Source organism: Gymnogyps californianus, chromosome 21, assembly GCF_018139145.2.
Source record: "Gymnogyps californianus isolate 813 chromosome 21, ASM1813914v2, whole genome shotgun sequence".
Classification (NCBI taxonomy): Eukaryota; Metazoa; Chordata; class Aves; order Accipitriformes; family Cathartidae; genus Gymnogyps; species Gymnogyps californianus.
The window spans coordinates 4,908,922-4,927,993 of record NC_059491.1 but is presented as its reverse complement, the minus strand read 5'-3'; the positions used below and the strand labels follow the sequence as shown (position 1 = coordinate 4,927,993).

Genomic DNA, 19,072 nt, shown 5'->3' with positions numbered 1-19,072 from the left:
AGGACAGTATTCGGTTCCTCCTCACAAAAAGCTGCTTTGTCCCTGACATTTAAGGAAGCAAAAGTTAGCTTTTCTTTCCCCTCCAGTTTTACAATTTATTTACATTTGCATCCTCAGCAACTCAGTTGGCATCCTTTTCCTCACATTCAACAATCACGCTCCACTTCAAGCTCATCCGTTTCATCCTCCCTTTTACAGTCTGCATTTAGTCACTGTGTTGACCTCTACTGTCACAGCAATCCCACCAGAGTCAGGAGGATGGATGTAGAAGGCCCCCCATCCAACTATGCATGCTTGCTACTATTATTCAGGGAGGAAATAAGCAAGCCCCTCAGTCAGGAACTAATGAGTTTCCTGACTGAGTCTGTTCCACATGATCAGATACTATGGCAATCAAATCACAAGACATAAGAAAAATCTATAACCCTGGAGCTTAATGCAGTTAAGGACCTCTGCATAGCTACTGTGTCTTTCTACACATGACCAGCGCTATAGCATAACCCAATCTACACAGAGCTTTAAGTAGAAAAAAGGGTAGAGAAGGATGCAGTATAACAAGCACAACTTCTCCCCAAGCTCGCTCTTTCCACCAGCTCAAAAACTGCTGCTAGCAGTACCTTCTCACCAGCGGCCTGCCTTAGCCTGTACAGTAGGTTTCCCTCCACCCTTTCACCACCAGGTCAAGGGATTAAGTTAATTGTCCTCCTTTGACCTATTATGATAGTCATGTCCCTCTTTAGAGAGGGGCTGACATCAAACAGTCAAATTAAGTGCGAAGCCTAGAAGCACTGCAGTTCAGTAACTGTTGTTTTGTATCTTGGTTTATTGAACATCACGTAACAAGCCCAAAGGCAGACAGCACAGCTGCTAAGGCCTTGGGCAGGATTGCTTGGGAAGAAAAACATTTCCAAAGCTACATTTGACTGATCTTAGTTATACCTTGCAAGTCAGATCTGTCATCCTGTGGATTTAAGGGATATGAACTTTTTCCTACAATACTGAGCAGAAAGATGATTTGCCTTGTTAATCATTCCCCCACATCCCAAACACCTTTTAAGGACACAATTCAGGATGCTGCTCCTTCCTATAAATCCAGAAAGCAGAGGGAAGCTGCTTGGTCAGTGTACTGTTTGCTTTTTAGTCCTTCACTGCTCCCTGAGAAAGGATCCCTCAGTTATGTCTCTCCTACCACATTCTTCCAGCGTCCCAGAAGGGACAAACAACTAGCAAGAGCTAGCTCTGTTGTCCAGCCCACAGCACTGCAACAAGTTTGCAAAGGATTCAGAGGCATAGCATTGTACCAAGTACTGCCAATTGCTATGACAAAATAAACCCCTATATGATGACCTCCTGACAGATGGGCTCAGAGGAAGAAGATAAAGCAAGCTTATGAGGCTGCTATGAGAACCTAGAAATACTGGTGTCCTTCCAAGGACAGCCTGCTCTAAAGGGAACAATACTATTGTCAAAGCAAAAGGACTTGCCACTACTAAGTATTCAGCAATACTGCAGGATAGGGGGTAGTTGTGAAGTTAAATCAGAGTCAAATTTTGTTTTGTAGGTCACCCTTGACATTGAGACAAGACTAGAAGAAAGCTTTTTTTATACAAAAGTTTAATTAAAGTAAAGAAGTTTTAGTAGTGATACTGAGACTTCAAACAAGTAATTCATCTCCTTTGTTTCAGGGCGATTTGTAGGACAGAAATTGGTTATGAGAGTTTTAGACAAGCTGGGAAACAAACAACCAAAAACCCCAGATTCTAGCCTGGCTATGCAGGAGATAAGTCTTGTTGTTTATCAACTAACAAAGCAGCCTACCCACATCCAGAATTTAACTCTTCTGATATCATCACAGCAAGATACCTATACAAGCTTATTTCATAGAATCATAGACTAATTCAGGCTGGAAAGGACCTCAGGAGGTCTCTAGTCCAATCTCCTCCTCACAGCAGGGTCAGGCTAGGTTACTCAAAGCTTTATCCAGTTTACTCTTGTAAACCTTCAAAAATAGAGACTGTACAACCTCTGGGCAACCTGTTCCAATGCTTGACAAGCCTCATGGTGACAAAATTTCTCCTTATACTTAGGGTTATGCATCTTCCTCCCTGTTCAAGTCATTCCAGTTTCTTAATCAGCCAGTTTCAGGTTGAATTTAGCATTAATCCTCAGATCAAATAAATCCTAAACAAGTGAATGTAGTTCAGCCTCTTGTACTAGCTGTTAGTGCCTTCTTACCAGAGAAGGAATTACTCTAAGCAATGTAAACACAGATTTAGTTCACAGGTCTTTTTGTCTTACCTTGCCACATGGAAAAACTCAGCATCCCTCTACAATGTTTACCCAGATCTCTTCATCCTGGGCTTGTTAAGTGTTGAAAAAGAGGACTGAAGTTACATCCTCGTGTATAAAGACCCAGTCAATCTTCCACAGCTTAAACTATTGATTCAGGTCTTTCCTGTCCTGAGGTCTGTGGAGACTGAGGGTGTCACCACTGAAGGCAAAAACCTCACAAGAGGAGACAGTTGAGTCACTGAGGAAGTGATTTTTTTCATATTGTTTAAGAAACCATTCTATTCACTTCACAAAAGGATGTTTTCAGAAGTCAACATCCCTGTACATGCATCCAAAGCAGGAGCTCATCACACAGTCGTGACAGGTTCTTTAAATCAAGTTTAGACTTCCTAACCTGACAGCCTGTCACATTCTTCAATGTCTCCAGCACCTGTCTACATGCAAAACACCCTTCTGTGGCCTCCCTCAGTAAGTCTGGTAGTTTCAGTAGGACCAGGCAGACATGGAAAAAACCCAACACTGCCACTTTCAAAAAAAAAATGCCTTTGCAATTCATCTCCAAAAGCATCTGGCCTCTACCATTTTCTAGGAGGTATTTCCCCTAGCTCCTACTCTCAAATGAGATCTTGGACCCCTAACCTGCACATCAGATGTGCCTCTGCTGCGTCAGATAGTTCTTGTAACATGCTAAATGACGATAGCCATCTTTTCTTCCATGTCCTGACCTCTAGCCAAGCCAGCCATGGCCTAAGTTTAGAATTCGTCATTCCCCAAAGTCACCCGCTACATGAGCAGTGCTGTGGCTCAGCCTTATCCACAAGTTGCCCTCTCTATGAGGACAGGCATGCTTCAGCATTCCCCTTGGAAACAATCCTGCCAATGCATGCAGCTTAGCCACACCACCCTTTAGGAAGTATTGCACCTTACAGGAACAGGGCTCATTTTTTTTAAGTGGAAAAGATGAAAGCCAGAAGCTGGATGTTCATACAAACTTCATGCTCAGTACAAGTCTTTGAAGGCAGGAAGGCTAGGGAGGGCAGGGTGGACTGGGAAAAACAACACTGTCTGGCTAGAGGATACAGATTGCTTCACCACCACAGTGAAGTGTCTGAAGACTTGTGTTCTCCTCAGCTCCTTCCCACTGCTGTGCTCCACCTTGAGCTATGTGGTTGACACTCTTGTGATAGCATTAGCCACTCACTGCAGCTTATAATCAGCTGGAAGGAAAACAATCTAGAGGAAGACTATGCATCAACATCAATGTCTGCCACCCTCTTCCCCACGTACAGCCTCACCTTGAGAGGCTCAGCTTCACCTACACCTCCCACCCAAAAAGAACAGTCACTGATGTTCCCAGGCAAGGAGGGGTCTGCATGTTAACTTAGAGCAAGTAGGGTTCAGCAGCTTCTGACCCTCCGATTTGTTTCAAAGGAACACAGAATTACCTTCAAGACAGAAAAAACAGTTTTATTATCAAAGTTAACTAGGTACTTTGCTTTGAAATACAGTTTCTTCCCCTGCATCAAAGGGCTGTTAATGTTAGTCTTGTAGCAAAAAAGTAGAAGAAATGAAAGCAGCATCTGCTTGGAAGAGATGAATGCAAGATAAAAGGTGTCTGTGACAAAGCTGGCAGCAGCCTTATGTTTTCTATTCAAGTTTGATCTGGGAACAACAACTACTCTTAAAACATAACAAAAGCTGTGGAAAAACCCTTTCCAAATCCAACAACATAGCCGGAAGATGCAATTTCTCTTCTCCAATTGCTGCAACAGCCAGTTGAGGTGAAGAGTCCAGACAAATCCAAACTTGCTATTCCAGTATAATCAAGCACCTTGGCTTGCTCAAGTCCACAGTATCCCCCCTTCAGCTTCCAATTCCCTCACCCCCTCCAAGTCTCCAAAGGGAAAGCAATTTCCTAGCAATCTCCGTTAGCAAAAAGGAAGCAGAGTCACACCATGGCAGAACACCTCCAGAATATTTGGGCATAAATGGCTTGCAATCCATTTGCAAGCCAGTAGAGAAAGGAAAAAAGTTTGACATTTCTTGTCTGCCTAGTACAGTCTGTTCTTTGCAAAGAGTCAAGTCAGGATCATCATGATTTTGTTATATAACACAAGTTTTTAGACATGCTCAAGTCCAGTCCTGTAACAGAGGCACTGAAGTTTGTCACAGAAGTGTATCAAGGATAGGTCAACTGTGCTCTGTTTTAAGTGCATTTACTAGCACGTCACACATTAGGGCAAGAGATGGTAGCTTTTACAGCACTGAAAACATTAGGAAGAGCAGCCATGCTGTGGTGTACAATAGGCTTCCACTGGAAACAAACCAAACAGAAAATTTATGTCCTGCAATGCCACTTGCACCATCTAAGCAGGGAGAACGCATAAGCACCTTGCTCTTGGCTGCCCCCCACCCCAGTACCTCTGAGACAAGTTCCTCTAAATATCTTTACTATGCAGACTCATTAGCTTTACTGAAGGTCACCTTGATTTGCCATCCTGAGGTTTTGGGTGGGGAAGGACTGTTTTCTGCCCTTTCCCTATGCTATTTAGTAGCATCAACCTTCATCTGCTAGAGCTTGGTGCAAGCATCCAGAGAGGACCAGATAACTAGCACAAAAGTACAAGGTACAAGCAGCTCACATGAAAACTAGCTATGAAACAGATTCTGCAAATCTTGTATTGGCTCTAAATGCTATGTTGGTTACCATGCACACATTTATTGTTTTACTTCAGCCCAGGATTTCTGCAGCAGAAGCATGGATCCCCATCTTTCCACTGATTAGCAGTTAATATGGAAAGCTACTTCTATCTAACCTTTAAACTGTTTGAAACTATCAAGCAAAGCAAAGCCAACATAGCACACTCTGCCTGACCCAACCCTTTGCCAGTTCTAAAGTTGCATTCACCTCATTTCTGAGGCAGCTGCCAGAAGCTATGTAACTCAAACATTGGTTACATGAGCAAAAACCCAAAGAAAGAGCCAGATGAACATGCAACAGACTAGTGCTGAGACATTTGTCAACATTCAGCAAACCACTCCATCAGTATGCTTAGTAAGGTAAGCCCTCCACATCCAGGAATACACACAAGCAACAAGCCATCTCACAGCAGCTCTCAATAAAGTGCTGAACTAAGAGGATATTCCTGGCAGACAGATTACACAAGAGACAACTCACACTGCCAGCTTTACTGGAACATACACAGCAACTCCCCAAAGCAGAGCATTCTGGGATGATGCTTCACTAGATTTCTGACTTGTCATTAACCAAAAAAGTTTAATGACATGGTTGGACTCTGTGTTTAAATATAATTGACCTGGGACATACCATAATTAGGAAGACAGACATTGTACATCTCACTGAAGCCTACAGCTGGGCACAGTCTCAGCATGATGCAATGTTTTGCTTTCACCATTACCTGAAAGAGTCCTTGGAAATTGCTGTGGTTGGTCGAGATAGGCAGGGTGACCAAAAGTCACCTTCAGCTGGGTTCTTACATCATCCAGCAAAAGGCTTCACATAACATAGCACAATTTTAGGAAGCCTTTCTAGCCTGACTGCTTGAAGTTTTATCCCCATAAAAGTACAACTAGACAAATCAGATTTGAAAGTGCAGAGCACACCAAAACAAAATGGATTAAAGCACATTATACAAACGATGGCTGCAGGAATACACATGCTGCCTTCAGAGGACATCTGCACTGTAAGGTGGCCAGATGTCCAAGAGCAACTTTTTCCTGGCTCTAACAGTTGTGGTAATACAGAAAAAATGTTTTTGCCAAAAAGCACGACCAAGACATGCACCTACAGCACTGTTCACTTCACTAATGTTAGTGTCCACAGCGGCTGGTTCAAGTGGCAAGGAATGGAATTTGTCCCGTAGTCTTACTGGGACGCACTCAGAAATGCATTCCTAAGCAACAGTTTCACTAGCTTAAGCTCTGTAAATCAAGTGATATTTTAAGTGGCTTCCTCATCACCTCCTGTGTGCCAACATTAAGCTGCACCTGAATCATTTTGTTTGAGCAACGAAGCAAACCTGTATGATTAGGTCCAACACTGCCAATGTATGCAGTGGTAGTACCTCTTCACTGGGAAAAAGTGAGTATGAAGTAACAGTTCACATCAGTTGCTTCAGCACATGCAACTAGAACAACTGGTTAGGAGATAGTCATGCTCTGAACCATGCAGAGGGGATATATTGCTGAAGAGACAGAATATATTGGCTGAAGAGACAGATTTGTACAGGCTTTTTGATGGTAAACAGCTTTAAGTATCACCTTTTCAGATAGTATCTGAAAGCACAGAAATTTTTACTCTGGGCCACTTTAGCATAATCATCCTGACTCACAAGATTAAATCTTGTATGGAGCAGTCCATCTTTATGCCCAGCCACAAGAATATTTCTCCAAATCATCCGCTTCCAAAAAGCCTCCCAGCTCAGAATCAGCAACAGTTACCTCAACAGGCATGATGCTGGAACATGGAAAGACTGCAATTAGAAGTATCCATGACAACTTCAACATCAGTTTGAGGAAGGATACTGGAAGGAAAGTTTGTGTAAAGGAAATGAAATCTCCTCCTTTAGGTATCAAGCATCTACCTTGTTTTCAAGGCAGAGCACCATACCAGAGATCTCAGTTTAAGTTTGTGTAGGGACACTTTTGGCTTTCCAGGCAGTTAAGTCTGAAAGCAGCTCAATATTGTAACTTTTGGAAAGAGCAGTGAAAAAGTGTTTAAACATTCTTTGCCTGAAAAGATTCTGCCCACCAATAAGCTTAACCTCAGATAACAAAGTCATTCCTAAAGCCTTGCTGCTCTTGTAATTTAGGTTCAAAGAATAAGTTTTCAAAGGTATTTTGCCCTCTCAAAAGTGAAGTAACTGAACACAGTTTGCAGCTTTACACAAGACTTCCCTCTGTTCCCCATAACTATGAAACAGATTGGTCTTGCATACACAGAGAGTACACAGCCATGTGTGATAATGAAATTTTGTGCAGAGGTCCAGTAAGTCTTGCAAAGCTGACTGATGCAAAGGTTTTGATCAGCTACCTGCTAAGACAGTCTACTGCAAAGATGGTAGCTACTAGCACATGATGTTCATAAGGAAGGTTCCATAACACCCCAAGCAGCTTTGAGAAGATCTTTCCTTTAAATTAGGAGTAAGCTCAATCTCCTGCAGGGAAGGAAAAAGATGGCCACTGCTCAAAGTCTGAGGTCTATTTGGGGGTGAGAGGGGATGCTAATATGGTTTTTATGCCTTCTGTTTCCACCTTCCAAATGCCCTGACACCACCACAGAAGCCTGAGTAAGCAGATTTTTTATAACACACATGTTCACCATCTCTTCCTTCCCTCCCTAGGGCTTCTCAGCAGACTAAACTGTGGGTTTCATCTCTAAAACAGCAAAATTCCAGTACCTGTAATTAAGCTGACAGCTTTCTGCTGTGACTATTCCAGACATTGCCATCTGAGTCCTTTCCATTACAGTTACCCATTCAAAAACATCTCCAATGTAAGAGACAAGAAACAGCACAACAGTCAGTGATGGGACAAGTTCATTAGCTGTAAGCAAGCCTGAGTTGTCTTATCTAGGCATTAAACAGCTGCCAGTACTTTTACAGTTCAAAGGCAAGACAAAAGCTGTACAGTCAATCTATCCTCCCAACATACCACAGTCATCATAGGTCCTCATAAGTCAACATGCCTTCTAAATAAGTGTTTAATATAAACATTTGTACAGTCACTTAATTCCTGGTGAACCAAGCTATTTGATGTGGGCCACAGAAAGCTCCCATGACATCAATGAAAAGTTTCCAATTAGGAAACCAAGTTTGAAACATATTAATAGAACTTAAATAGAGAGAGAAGACGAAACCTTGTAGAAACAGTCAAAAGATCTGCTCTTAAGAAAGATGCACTCAATATACTTAGGAACAAGCAGAAAAGATAAGCTGCCTTGCTTTTTCAGTGTTTAGTGAGTAAGAACTGTAGAGATATAGGCACAGTTATGTTAGCTGTTCCCTTCAGTATCTAAGCTTCTGTCTTTTCTAAGGCTGGCCAGTCTCAGCCAAAGTATGTTCAACTGTTTTTCAGCTGCTGCTGAAGTCCTTAACTCCTCTTTTTGAGGAGGCTGGACAGCTTTGCCAAGATTTGCTGTGTACAAGCATCAATTTGAAAGTAACAAGAAGGCCACTGCCACCCACCATTCAGTGCACCACAACCTCCCAAACATGGAATAGATGTAAACTGTCTAGAATATCTAATGCCTAGAATATCAAACAAAGCCACCACATCCAATAGTATTTTCCTCCCTTAAAAACCTCCCACCAGAAAAAAACCTACCTTGCAGTTTTATTTCTACAGTCAATTCATTACACTACTACTTCTAATACTCAATGAAAATATAAGCTGAACTCACCCTACACACCCATCCCCTACAGATAGTCCCAATGCTTTGGTGATACCATACTAAGACTTGAAAAACCTGGCTACAGAGATATTCACCCTGGATAAATGCATCTAGGCATGTATTAATTGCACTGCCCAGCTTTTCTACCAGACTTGCAAGCAAAAAAGGGTTGCATTCAGCAACCTGCAAGGCCATCTCTTTCACTGCTGCCAGCCTGCCACCTGCTGGGCTATCTGCTTTGTCCACTCAGGCCTAAGGACAGGACTTCTATTCGATACCTATTCAGCACCACAACCCTGGGTCAGACACGATTTCCACAACAAACTCGTTTTGTGGGTGTCTTAGACATGTCAAAACACGATTTAAGAGTATATTGAACACTGCATTAGCACAAAAGCCATCTCAACAGTAAAATCATTGATGAGCCTTCTACTGTACATTTTGCACCTTGAAATGGAGATTCTCATGAGGCCAAGTGTTCTTTCAAGAACAGTCTAGACTGGGGATTGGCTGGGGTTTTTTGGAAGGTTTGAAGACAGCCTAATCCAAATAACATAAGAGCACACACCTCCGAACAAGTACTGGTTATAATACCCTATCCTTCCTCTTCACCTTAATGAACATCAGGTTAAAAACCTCTCTTATCTCAAATACACAGGGGGATTTGTCATCAGTCTTAATATATGGTCTACAGCACACTGATCCCCAGTGCCCACTAAGGTCTTACCTGCATCAAGAAATCTCTTCCCACTTAAAGCTCTAAGAGCCATTCAATTCTTGTTTCTTACCAGAAATAAGAAAACCAACAACAGCCAACCTTCTCCACTTTCACAGAAAAGTGTTACTACACTTATCACATCAAACATAGCCCAGTTGAGGATAAGCCATATTTCTTATCTTGTTCTTGTATGCTCCTAGATGCATACAAAAAGCCATGCCACCCCTCTGGCCTAAAGCCCAAACCTGCTTCTGCCTAATAAGCTTAGTCAGGGGACACTGCACATGTCCCATCAGCAATGTGCAGTCAATGGAAATTCTATTTACCCCCACTGTTAATGTGCTGCCACATGGTTGTGCCCACAGCAGCAAGCTGAGCTGTTCTACCTTAGGGGGATCTGGCTGGGAACAGAACACCAGCACGTACTTACAACCATATCCCTACATCAAGGGACAAAGATTGAAGGCACCTCATCAGTCACAGCCAAATTCCTTTCTGGAGAAAATATGTGCAGCAGAAAGTCCTTATAGAAAAAATACCACCAAGTATGTACGCAAGTACACCTAGGAGCAAAGATTCTCCTCTTCCAAAAATAATAAGCTCAGTAAAGCAGCAGATTCACTGGAGTTCCTTGTAGGCAAACATCTGGACATATCTGCCATCCTGGAGTGACACAGCATACTTGGCAAGTTTCCCCTAGTAAAACAGTACACTGCTTTGGCTATGGAGCAAGCAGGAGGGTAGTTGCACAATCACAGCCTGCCTGCAGATGTGGGTTATTGCTCCTTCCAGACCCTCTCTAGTCAGGTGTCCCCTCCCACTTAAAGTGTTGACACACAAAGCTGTGCCTCTTGCAAATCCAGTTCAGTGTCCACACTTATCTGATTACTCAGATAAAGCCTCAGGATTTTATGTTATTCATGCCAAAAGTGCAGATTTGGGCCTGTGTGAGCACATGACCTGCCCCTTCAACAATCTCACCTGAAAGCAACATCTTAGAGCCACTTGGCATGCCTCAGACCCAGAACATCAGAAGCACATGAGGAACACCAGTACCTCAATAAAACAGGGAAGATTCAGCTGGGGAACATGTAGAGTGAACCTTCCAGGAAAGCTCTCAGTTCCTTCAAAAGCTGCTTCTTGCAAACACTGAGTTAAGAAAGTTAAACTATTTAGCAGCTTGTTGGTCCTTGAGTAGGTCATCTCAAAGTCAATTAACTAAGGCAGATATTAAGAATGAACTACAGTATCCAAATTCCAGGATGAACCTCAGCCACTGAAATGGACCCATATTAATAAACATAAGATACACACTTTGCCATTTTCTCTTCTCCCCATCCCAACATACAGCAAGTCAAACCTACAACTTGGAAAACCAGTAGCATATTACCATGCTGGTCTGCCTTCACTCCCCGGATTTTCACCATTACCCAAGCTCACAGCCACTTCACAGCAGATTAGCTGCCCCTTTTTAACTTCTACACAGCAGCTGTACATTGGCAAGACAGTGTGCCACATACCTAACCTTACAGCAATATCCTGCTGGAATCAGTGCCATGTGTGCAGGCCTTCTGCCCTTTTCCTCTTAGGCTGCAAACTAAGCTATGCTAGCAAGATCTAAGAGATGCATGTGCCTGAATCAATACCAGAGTCAAGTCTGAGGCTGAAACCACTTATAACTGCCTGTCTGCTCCTTGTTGCAAGAGGGACACACAGCACTCCAAAAAAGCTGTGAGGTAATAGGGAGGAAAGCAATGCCCTGGCTCACAAAAAAATGAAACATATTCATTAGATTGATTCAATCCCACCCCCAGCTCCATCTTGTTCCAGCTGGAAGTGCACAACATGCCACATGGAAAACCCCAGAACATTAGTAGTGAAACTGTGTGGGACATTAGGCAAGGAAGCCAAGTGTTCAAGCCAGTAGTGCAGAATCCTGACAGCAAGCTGTAAGGTAACAACACAGCACAGCCTGCAGCACCTCATGCCTATCATATAACCCCAGAACAGAAGGTCCAAGCAACTACATTTCCTGCCCATAGGAGTCAAGCCAGGTACTTTCTGGATTCACACAGCCCCAAACCTCTTTCCAGCAGAAGTGTCAACAGGTTTCTTCTGCAGCTGTTCAACAGTTCACATGAACTAGGACATAAACACTAATTCTCCCAGTCCAGCTTACCCCTTACCAGCTGGCCCACAAAGTTTTAGGTATTTCTTTACATAGGCACCACTTGAAACTTGAAGTCCCAGATGTCCTGGGATTAGTATGGAACAAAGCAATCCCTCCCTCATTGTCCAAGTTCAATAACATGACCAGTTTAGCCTTTAAATAGCATGGGGAGACTATCAAAGAGATAAGCCCCATGTAGAACTGCTGACAATCCAGCACCAATCCCATCCATTCCACATACCCAGTGTCCCAATTCCTCCATAGTATGGACCAAATACTATTTTGGAAGCATTTCAAGGGTCATTATTCTCTTCTCACTGAGAAGCAATGCTTCCTTCCCTGCAGCACAGCTCACTAGGCTACACAACTACAGACTCAGGGATCCTGAAACACCATATGACAATGAATTAGGGTATCTAGGTAAGAACTGCACTTTGGCAAACTCCAGGACTTCCTTCAAACCTCCAAACACTGTAGTTGGAATCCAGGCAGTTTTCACATCTCTACTTAATGTAGAGTTTAACTTCCAAAAGGCCATTCAAACCAGAAGTTATCCACAGTGAAGTTCTCAAAAGTTTAAACTAAGAATTTCTAGACATCTGAGACCAATGTAGCCTTCTCATGTAGAGAACGGCTTCGCCTTATCCCTTGCTTGCTTTTCTTGGCTGTTTACCATCTGTGGCTCACGTTCTTTAGAACTAAGTTGTTTCTGCAGTTTTTGTGCAACTGAGTGCCTTTGTACATTTATGGTGTCAAGGCCCATCTGGGATCTCCTCAGGAGAGATTCCTGACTTGATAACATACCAGCTATCCAAAGCAAGCAGTTTAAACTAAAATCTACACAGCTGCTCCAACTTACAAGCTTCATCAAATTCCCCTCCCAGGCTAAAAGAAAAAGCCCATGTTTGGTAACTCCATTCAGACATTACCACCTTTTGCCCCAAAGCTCTCAAGTCAAAAGTTGTTGCTCTCACTTTGAAATCAGGCAGATGGTTGTGGTTTTTGGTTGGTTTTTGTGTTTTGGATTTTAAGTAAAATGCTTTCTCCTCCAAGGGAAAGGTTTGCAGGTTAAAAGCCTTACTATTATACAGTAGCAGCACTGCTGCAGTTTGAAGTCTGTCTTCACATGTTCTAGAAGAGGAAAAACTAGTAGAGCCATAGGACAAGAAAAATGTTAGTGGACAAGACTATCCAGAGTAAAGGAAAAAAGATAATGCAAGGGCAGGTGGCTGCTTCTCTATTAAGATCAGAAAAAGATGTTAATTCAAAAATCTTTGAAGCTGAAGTTCAATGCTGCTTAAGCACAACACAAAACTATGAAACTAGAAAGTCAATGGCACGCTAAGCCCCCCACTGCTAGCTGTGGCACTTCCACGCTGTGGACAGAAAAGACATTTCCCACTTTTTCCACCCCACTGCCAGAAATCCCTGCATCATAAGTCTTTTCTATTCCTACTGCTTTGATGACCCACAGGGTAGATCCCATTAAATAAGACCTGGTATTAGTATCCATCCCTGACAAAGGTGATCAGACAAGAAAAGAGCTAGCTTCATTTTCTCCCTTTTTAAAAACCCTAAGGCAAAATGTTGAGTGATAGAAGCAAGACCACACATCAAGTTAGATGTATAGAAAGGATTAGCCCACAGCTGTCCCTGGCTTGCAGCCCTACACTCATCCCTCTAAACCACACTCCCTGGGGCACACACAATACTGTCAGATTCCCACAAGCACCAGCTGGCCTGGAAAGCTCTGGACCTTAAGCCCAATCCCAGGCATGACAACATGTGACAAAGAACTGTCCCCAGCAGTCATGAGACAGCACCAAGCACCCATCTCACTAGCCAGCACTTGCATCTGTTCATCCCAGTGGTCCAGGCTCAGAGCTCAAACGTACGCTAAGTTAACATGCTAAGAAATTGTTCTTCCCTCTGTACTCTTTCCAAAGAAGGGGCCTCTGCAAAGGCATCTTGCAGTACCCAGGCAGTCCATTGGGCTGGGACAGTTTAAGTTTTATTCAATTTCAGCTCAACAGTAGGACATTATTCATGGTTCAGCTGACTGTTCTGTCAGTACCCTTACTCACTGCCTTTGCATGCTGGGGGTGGACCTCAATATAGCATCCGGCTCTCACCAAATCCCTTTTCCTAGGGCAAATCTGCTGTATTTCCTTCCCTTAAATGCTACACAGAGTTGAGGCAGCTCGTGCCACCCCACAGCTACAGAAGAAAGCAGCTCCCGTACCCAATTAACACCCAGAATGAAGATTTAAATCACATTCGCTGTATAAAAACACTCCTTAGTCACACACTGTTTCCAGATGGGCAACTCTGGAGCATCACTAACTCTTGAGCCTCTTCAGGATCAAAACCATACTAGCACAGCCTGCTTCCAGAGCTCAGACAGGTTTGTTTCAAGATCACACTGTATCCCTGTTTCAGGCAGATTGTGACAGATTTTCTAGTGACTAGCTAAGAAGTCACTATTAGAAAATTGCTGGCTTTTAAATCCCCCATTATAGGATGCATTTGCAACAGACATTTTGGTTGGCGTGAAGAAACCTTCATATTTCAAGAAGGAAAAGAAGCATCCAGCTGGACCGAGTGCAAGGGAGGGAAGTCAAACCTTGCCTATGAAGACGTAGAGGGATTTAGCACTTTGGTACTTGGTCAGTTATTCCAATCACTGAACAGCAGGAAGATTTCACTACCACCAATGTCAATTCCTGCAACTAAGTCAGGGAAGAATTGCCAAACAAACATAGACCTAACAACACTGGCAGCACATGTGTTCGAGTGTTTACTACAGAGTTGCAAGTTTATCAAGGAAGATAACTAGGACAAAAGAAAGTCAGTGAAAGAGCTGGACTGACAGACATCCATTCTCTTGCTCTCAAACTTTTTCCTGGTGACATTTATGTGAAGCTGTTTGTGCAGAGACACAGCAGAAGCTAAGTGTTTCAGTCTGTCTTTTGGTGGAAGGATCAGGGTAGATAACAGATTGTTCTTGACCTCTCAGCTGTGAGGCAAGCAGAAGCAGACATACAATGGTAGGCACCAAACCAGACATCCTGGTTTCCAGTAGCATGCTCATATCCTTCAGACAACTTGGTTTGCACTTCTCTCCTATGTGTAAGACAAGGCTACATCTCAGTCACACTCATCACTACATTTACACATTATATTTAATTTCTACAACTCACTGTAATTGCTCCAGGAAGGCATCCTGCAATGCACAAGAGTGAGTTTCCTTCCATCTCCTGTCATACTCAGTTGCCCAACAAGACTGCTGGATCTTTCCAACACAGATCCATTATATATTCTTTCTAGGCTTGATACTACTTCACCCAAAGTATGATCACCTGAAGAGAATTTCCTGATCAATGCAACAGACCAATTTACTTTAGCCCAAGCACTTTGAAAGCATTACCTATGCTGGCAGAGCAGTACAGAGTTAAAAGGGCATCTATGAACAACCCTTCCCTACTTCTTTTAAAGAACTACTGCTTTAGTAGTCCCTGAGGAAACACAGTTAACAGTGGCACTTTCTCCCCCACCATGTGCTTGGAAACTAGTACTTTTAAGCTAGGTTCTCTCACAATCAGTAGAATGTGTTTGGCCATCTCCCATAGCACACATCCCATCTTTGCTAAGGACAACTGCACTAACCTCCCCACCCCCATCCCCCTGCAATTATTTATTAAAAGTGGCAGCTGTAGCAGTTACTCACATGGAGTAACTCAAGGGAAGTTTTTTTGTTGCTCAGAGCAGTGTAGTAATTGGAAGTGAGTCAACACCTTGACATCAACCCATTCTGCAATGACCACCAGCAAAGCAGTCCAGTGACTGCAGTTTGGTAACCTTGGTTCTCAGACACTTACTCACTTTTATTCTTCAGGCATTACACAGCTTTGTCTGGAAGCATCTAGTGTCTAACTTGTATCTTGCACCAGCAACTGAACTTGCTAAGTCACATCACATGCCTGCAAATATAAAGGAGCAGGGCAGCAATTTCACAGCCAGCCACATACACCAGCCTTTGGTAGAGTCAAGGTTAGGGAAACTCATACCAAAACAGAGCTTGTTAGTATAGTTCATGCAGGTCTAGTAAGCTGTTTCTCCACTGCTTTAATACTACGTCACTCTACTAGTTAATACATGTACAAGCCTCCTTCCACAGGACATAAGATAAGCACAGCCCAGGTGAGGTCATCTCATTGATACTCCCTGCCAACACCAGTTAATCCTCACTCCCCTTGTCAACACAAGCCCTCAGTGACTCCAGACTCAGTCAGTACATTTATACCACAGCCCAAAACTATAAGCACAACTTGCATTGGCCTATCAGAGCCAGCCTATCAGCTGCCAAATTCCAGTGTATTCACTGGCACCAGCCACAAAATTTGACTGAGACAAACCTCAGACAGCCACAGAGCATACCCCCTTCCACATGTTCTTCAAAAACTGCATTCTGACTTGGAAGATGAACTGTCAGTACAGTCTGCACTCATTCACAAAGCCTGGCATACACAGTGTCCCGACTGGCTCACTAACTACAGATTTTTAATTCCGGTAACTTCATGAATTCTTAATTAGCCCTTGCAAGACAGACTTGACAAGACAAGCAGCCCTTGCAGACTGCTTTCACTTTTTCTGAGGAAAGGAAATGTAGGGAGCCAGGGGAAAAAAAAAAAAAGACAGGAGAGCAAAAAGCAGAGCACATTTTCCACATCCAGCATCTAGCAGCAGTGAACTGACTCCACACAAATGCAGCACATACCAGCTAGCCAGTTCCTGGAACACAAACCCACATCTCAGAAGTATGTAACATAAGTTTACAAACAAACTCCAACCACATTATAGCGCACTTCAATAACCTCTAAAGTAGAGGAGAGAGCCTGCAAAAGCCTGCAGCTGATGTACTGCAACAATGCGATGCCCCCCAGAGGAATACACTGCTGAAGTTCATCCTTTGTCTTCGAGGGGAGAGAAGAATAAACTGCTGCTTTATGCATCCATCATCACAACTACTGAGAGCCATGACAGGGCCAGTGGCCAGGCATACTGACAGAGCAGGGAGGAGACAGGCGCAGTAGCCACTGGTTGGTCAGGGAAGACGCTCCTCCACAAGCCAGTTAAGTGCTTCTCGGCATCACCATTCACTTTGTAAACAGTACCACGGCTCCATCGCATTCCCAGTAGTTCCCTTATCAACTCACTACAGAAATATCCTTCCTCATAGGCTGGGATAGCCACTTTGACTCCATCCATCCTATAGCCAGGTCTCTTTTACTGCAAGCCACTGGAAACTCCCCATAGTTTGGTCCTGGTAATTTAGCAGTCAACTTGCACCCAGCAAGACTAAGCTGCCTATACTACTGTGCTTTGCAATGCAGAATCTGGTGTAGAAGTCAGACATTAGAGGGGTGGGAAAAGCAAAGACTGCTTCTAGTACAAAAGGTTCATAAATTCATCCTTCATTGCTACCAGGAAAAAAGTGCGGATCTTTCTCCAAGTTAGCAACTCCCATTTTTACAATCATTTTGTAAACTTCCTTATCTTGAGCAATGGCTCAGACAATTCATACGTTTCTAATAAGGCATGGCCACCACCAGCCGTCAGCCACACTGACTGCCCACTTCTCAGGCAGGTAATAAGGAGAACAAATGGCATACTTCAGCACAAGGCTACAGCAAGATTAATCTCTTCTCATAACAACAGTCTAGGTACTTCAGATACAGCATTATATAAGCTCTCATTGTATTAGCATAGGTTTATGTAGTAAAAGACCAGACACCTTAATTAGGCCTTGTAAGGTGTGCTCCAGAGACCACCACTGTAACCACAGACACTGAACAAACAACCCGACTTCCTTAATGAGTTGAAGATCTCTGAACTGACATTATCAGTGTTTGCTTTTCAAATCTACACACAGCTTACACCAGCTGGCCTCTGGCAGCCACCCATCTCACAGCATCCCAACCGCAGCTCCAGGAGCCTTGCAAACGCTGGGAGTTCTTCAGGCCCTGATGCTTGCCTGAGCAACGGGTGCTCCGTTAGCCCCAGGGCTTCGGGCCCAGCCACCGTGACCGTGCCCCACTGACACCAGTGCTCCCCAGGGACGGGGCCTTCCACACTGATGTGCAGCCCCACAGCAAACGCGAGACGGTGCCCGAGCCACCCGGGGCTTGCAAGTGCCTTCGAGCCGCTCAGGCGGGTCAGAAAGCTTGGCCTCACCCCAGCCTGGCGTTTGTTGTTTTTTAACTTGGCACCGATTCCGGGCAGCTCGCACGGCCGGGAGGGAGGGAGAGGAGCGGGGAGGAGAGACCCACTCCGCGCCCGCCGGGAACGGAGGCGCCTCCGCGGAGGGAGGGAGGCATGCGGAGGCCGCGGCAGCCCAGAGCCCGAGGCGGGGAGCCGGGCCGGTCGCCGCCACCCCCGGGGAAGGGCCGCCGCGGAGCCGCCCGGGCCCGCGGGCACCCGCCACCCGCCTCGCCCGCCCCCGCCCCCGCCGGCTCCTACCGTTCCCAGGCTGCCGGCCGGACCATGGCAGCGGCCGGGCCGGGCCCCGCCGGAGGCTGCTCCCGGGGCCGCGGTTGCGCAGCGGAGCGCAGAAAGCAGCGCCCGCCTGCTCCCCCGCCGCGGCGGAGGGGAGGCTGGAGCCGCAGCACCCCAGCTCCTCCCGGCGCCAGGCGCGGCGAGCGGGGCCCGGCCCGTCACATGGCCCAAATAGCGCCCGGCGGCGGCCCCGCTCCGCCCCCGGCCTGGCCCGGGGCGCGGCCCGCTCCGCCCGGGCCCGCTCCCCGCCCCGCCCCGCCCCGCCCCGCCGCGGGCGGGAAGGGGGCGGGGAGCGGGGCGGGGCCGGGGGCGCGGAGGAAGCGGCGGGGCCGCCGCGGCGGAGCGGGCCCGGGCCGCGGGGCCCGGAGGCGCAGCCGGCAGCGGGGCAGGGCGTTCGTGCAGGGGAGGAGGAACGGCAGGTTCTGGCCCTGGCACACGAGCCCCGTCCCAAGCAGAGCCGCGTGTCGCCCGGGTGGAGAGAAACGCTCAACGGCCGGCGGTATTTCTGGATGAAATCGGGCTGGTTTAATTCTTTACTGCCCCGCTTGCTCTGCGAATGGCTGAAAACAGCAGCGAGTTTCAGGCTTAGCGCTGTTTATTTCTTTGTGGACAAGCTAGCCGCTTCCTAATGAATTGCATCCTCGGTGTCCTTATACATTGACACAGTGTTGCAATATTCGCACTGCAAACACTCCAGGGAACGTGTGTTTGCTTTTTTAAAACCGATTTGTTTACCAAAATAAATCAGGGAAATACAATTCCATTCGTTTCTGTCTTTTTTCAAAAAGCAACTTCTTGGACAAATTTGACCCAGTAATGTCTCTTTGAGATGATTCATTTTTCAGCGTTCCCAGACAAAAAGAGTCTGTTTGTAGCAATACTGCTTGGAGCTATAAACCAGTGGATTGTCATAAATTAAGCAAGC

The 19,072-nt window shown here is 45.1% G+C and overlaps 1 protein-coding gene across 3 annotated transcripts in view; it reads right to left on the bottom strand.

The window, feature by feature from the left end:
- Positions 1 to 18,185, bottom strand: part of SPSB1 (splA/ryanodine receptor domain and SOCS box containing 1) — a 38,978-nt gene extending 20,793 nt beyond the window's left edge. For all 3 annotated transcript variants that reach the window (XR_007767604.1, XM_050909540.1, XM_050909542.1), the window contains exon 1: positions 18,112 to 18,185. The gene's annotated coding sequence lies outside the window, so the exon portion shown is untranslated. The remainder of the gene's footprint in view (positions 1 to 18,111) is intronic.
- Positions 18,186 to 19,072: the final 887 nt, after the last annotated feature.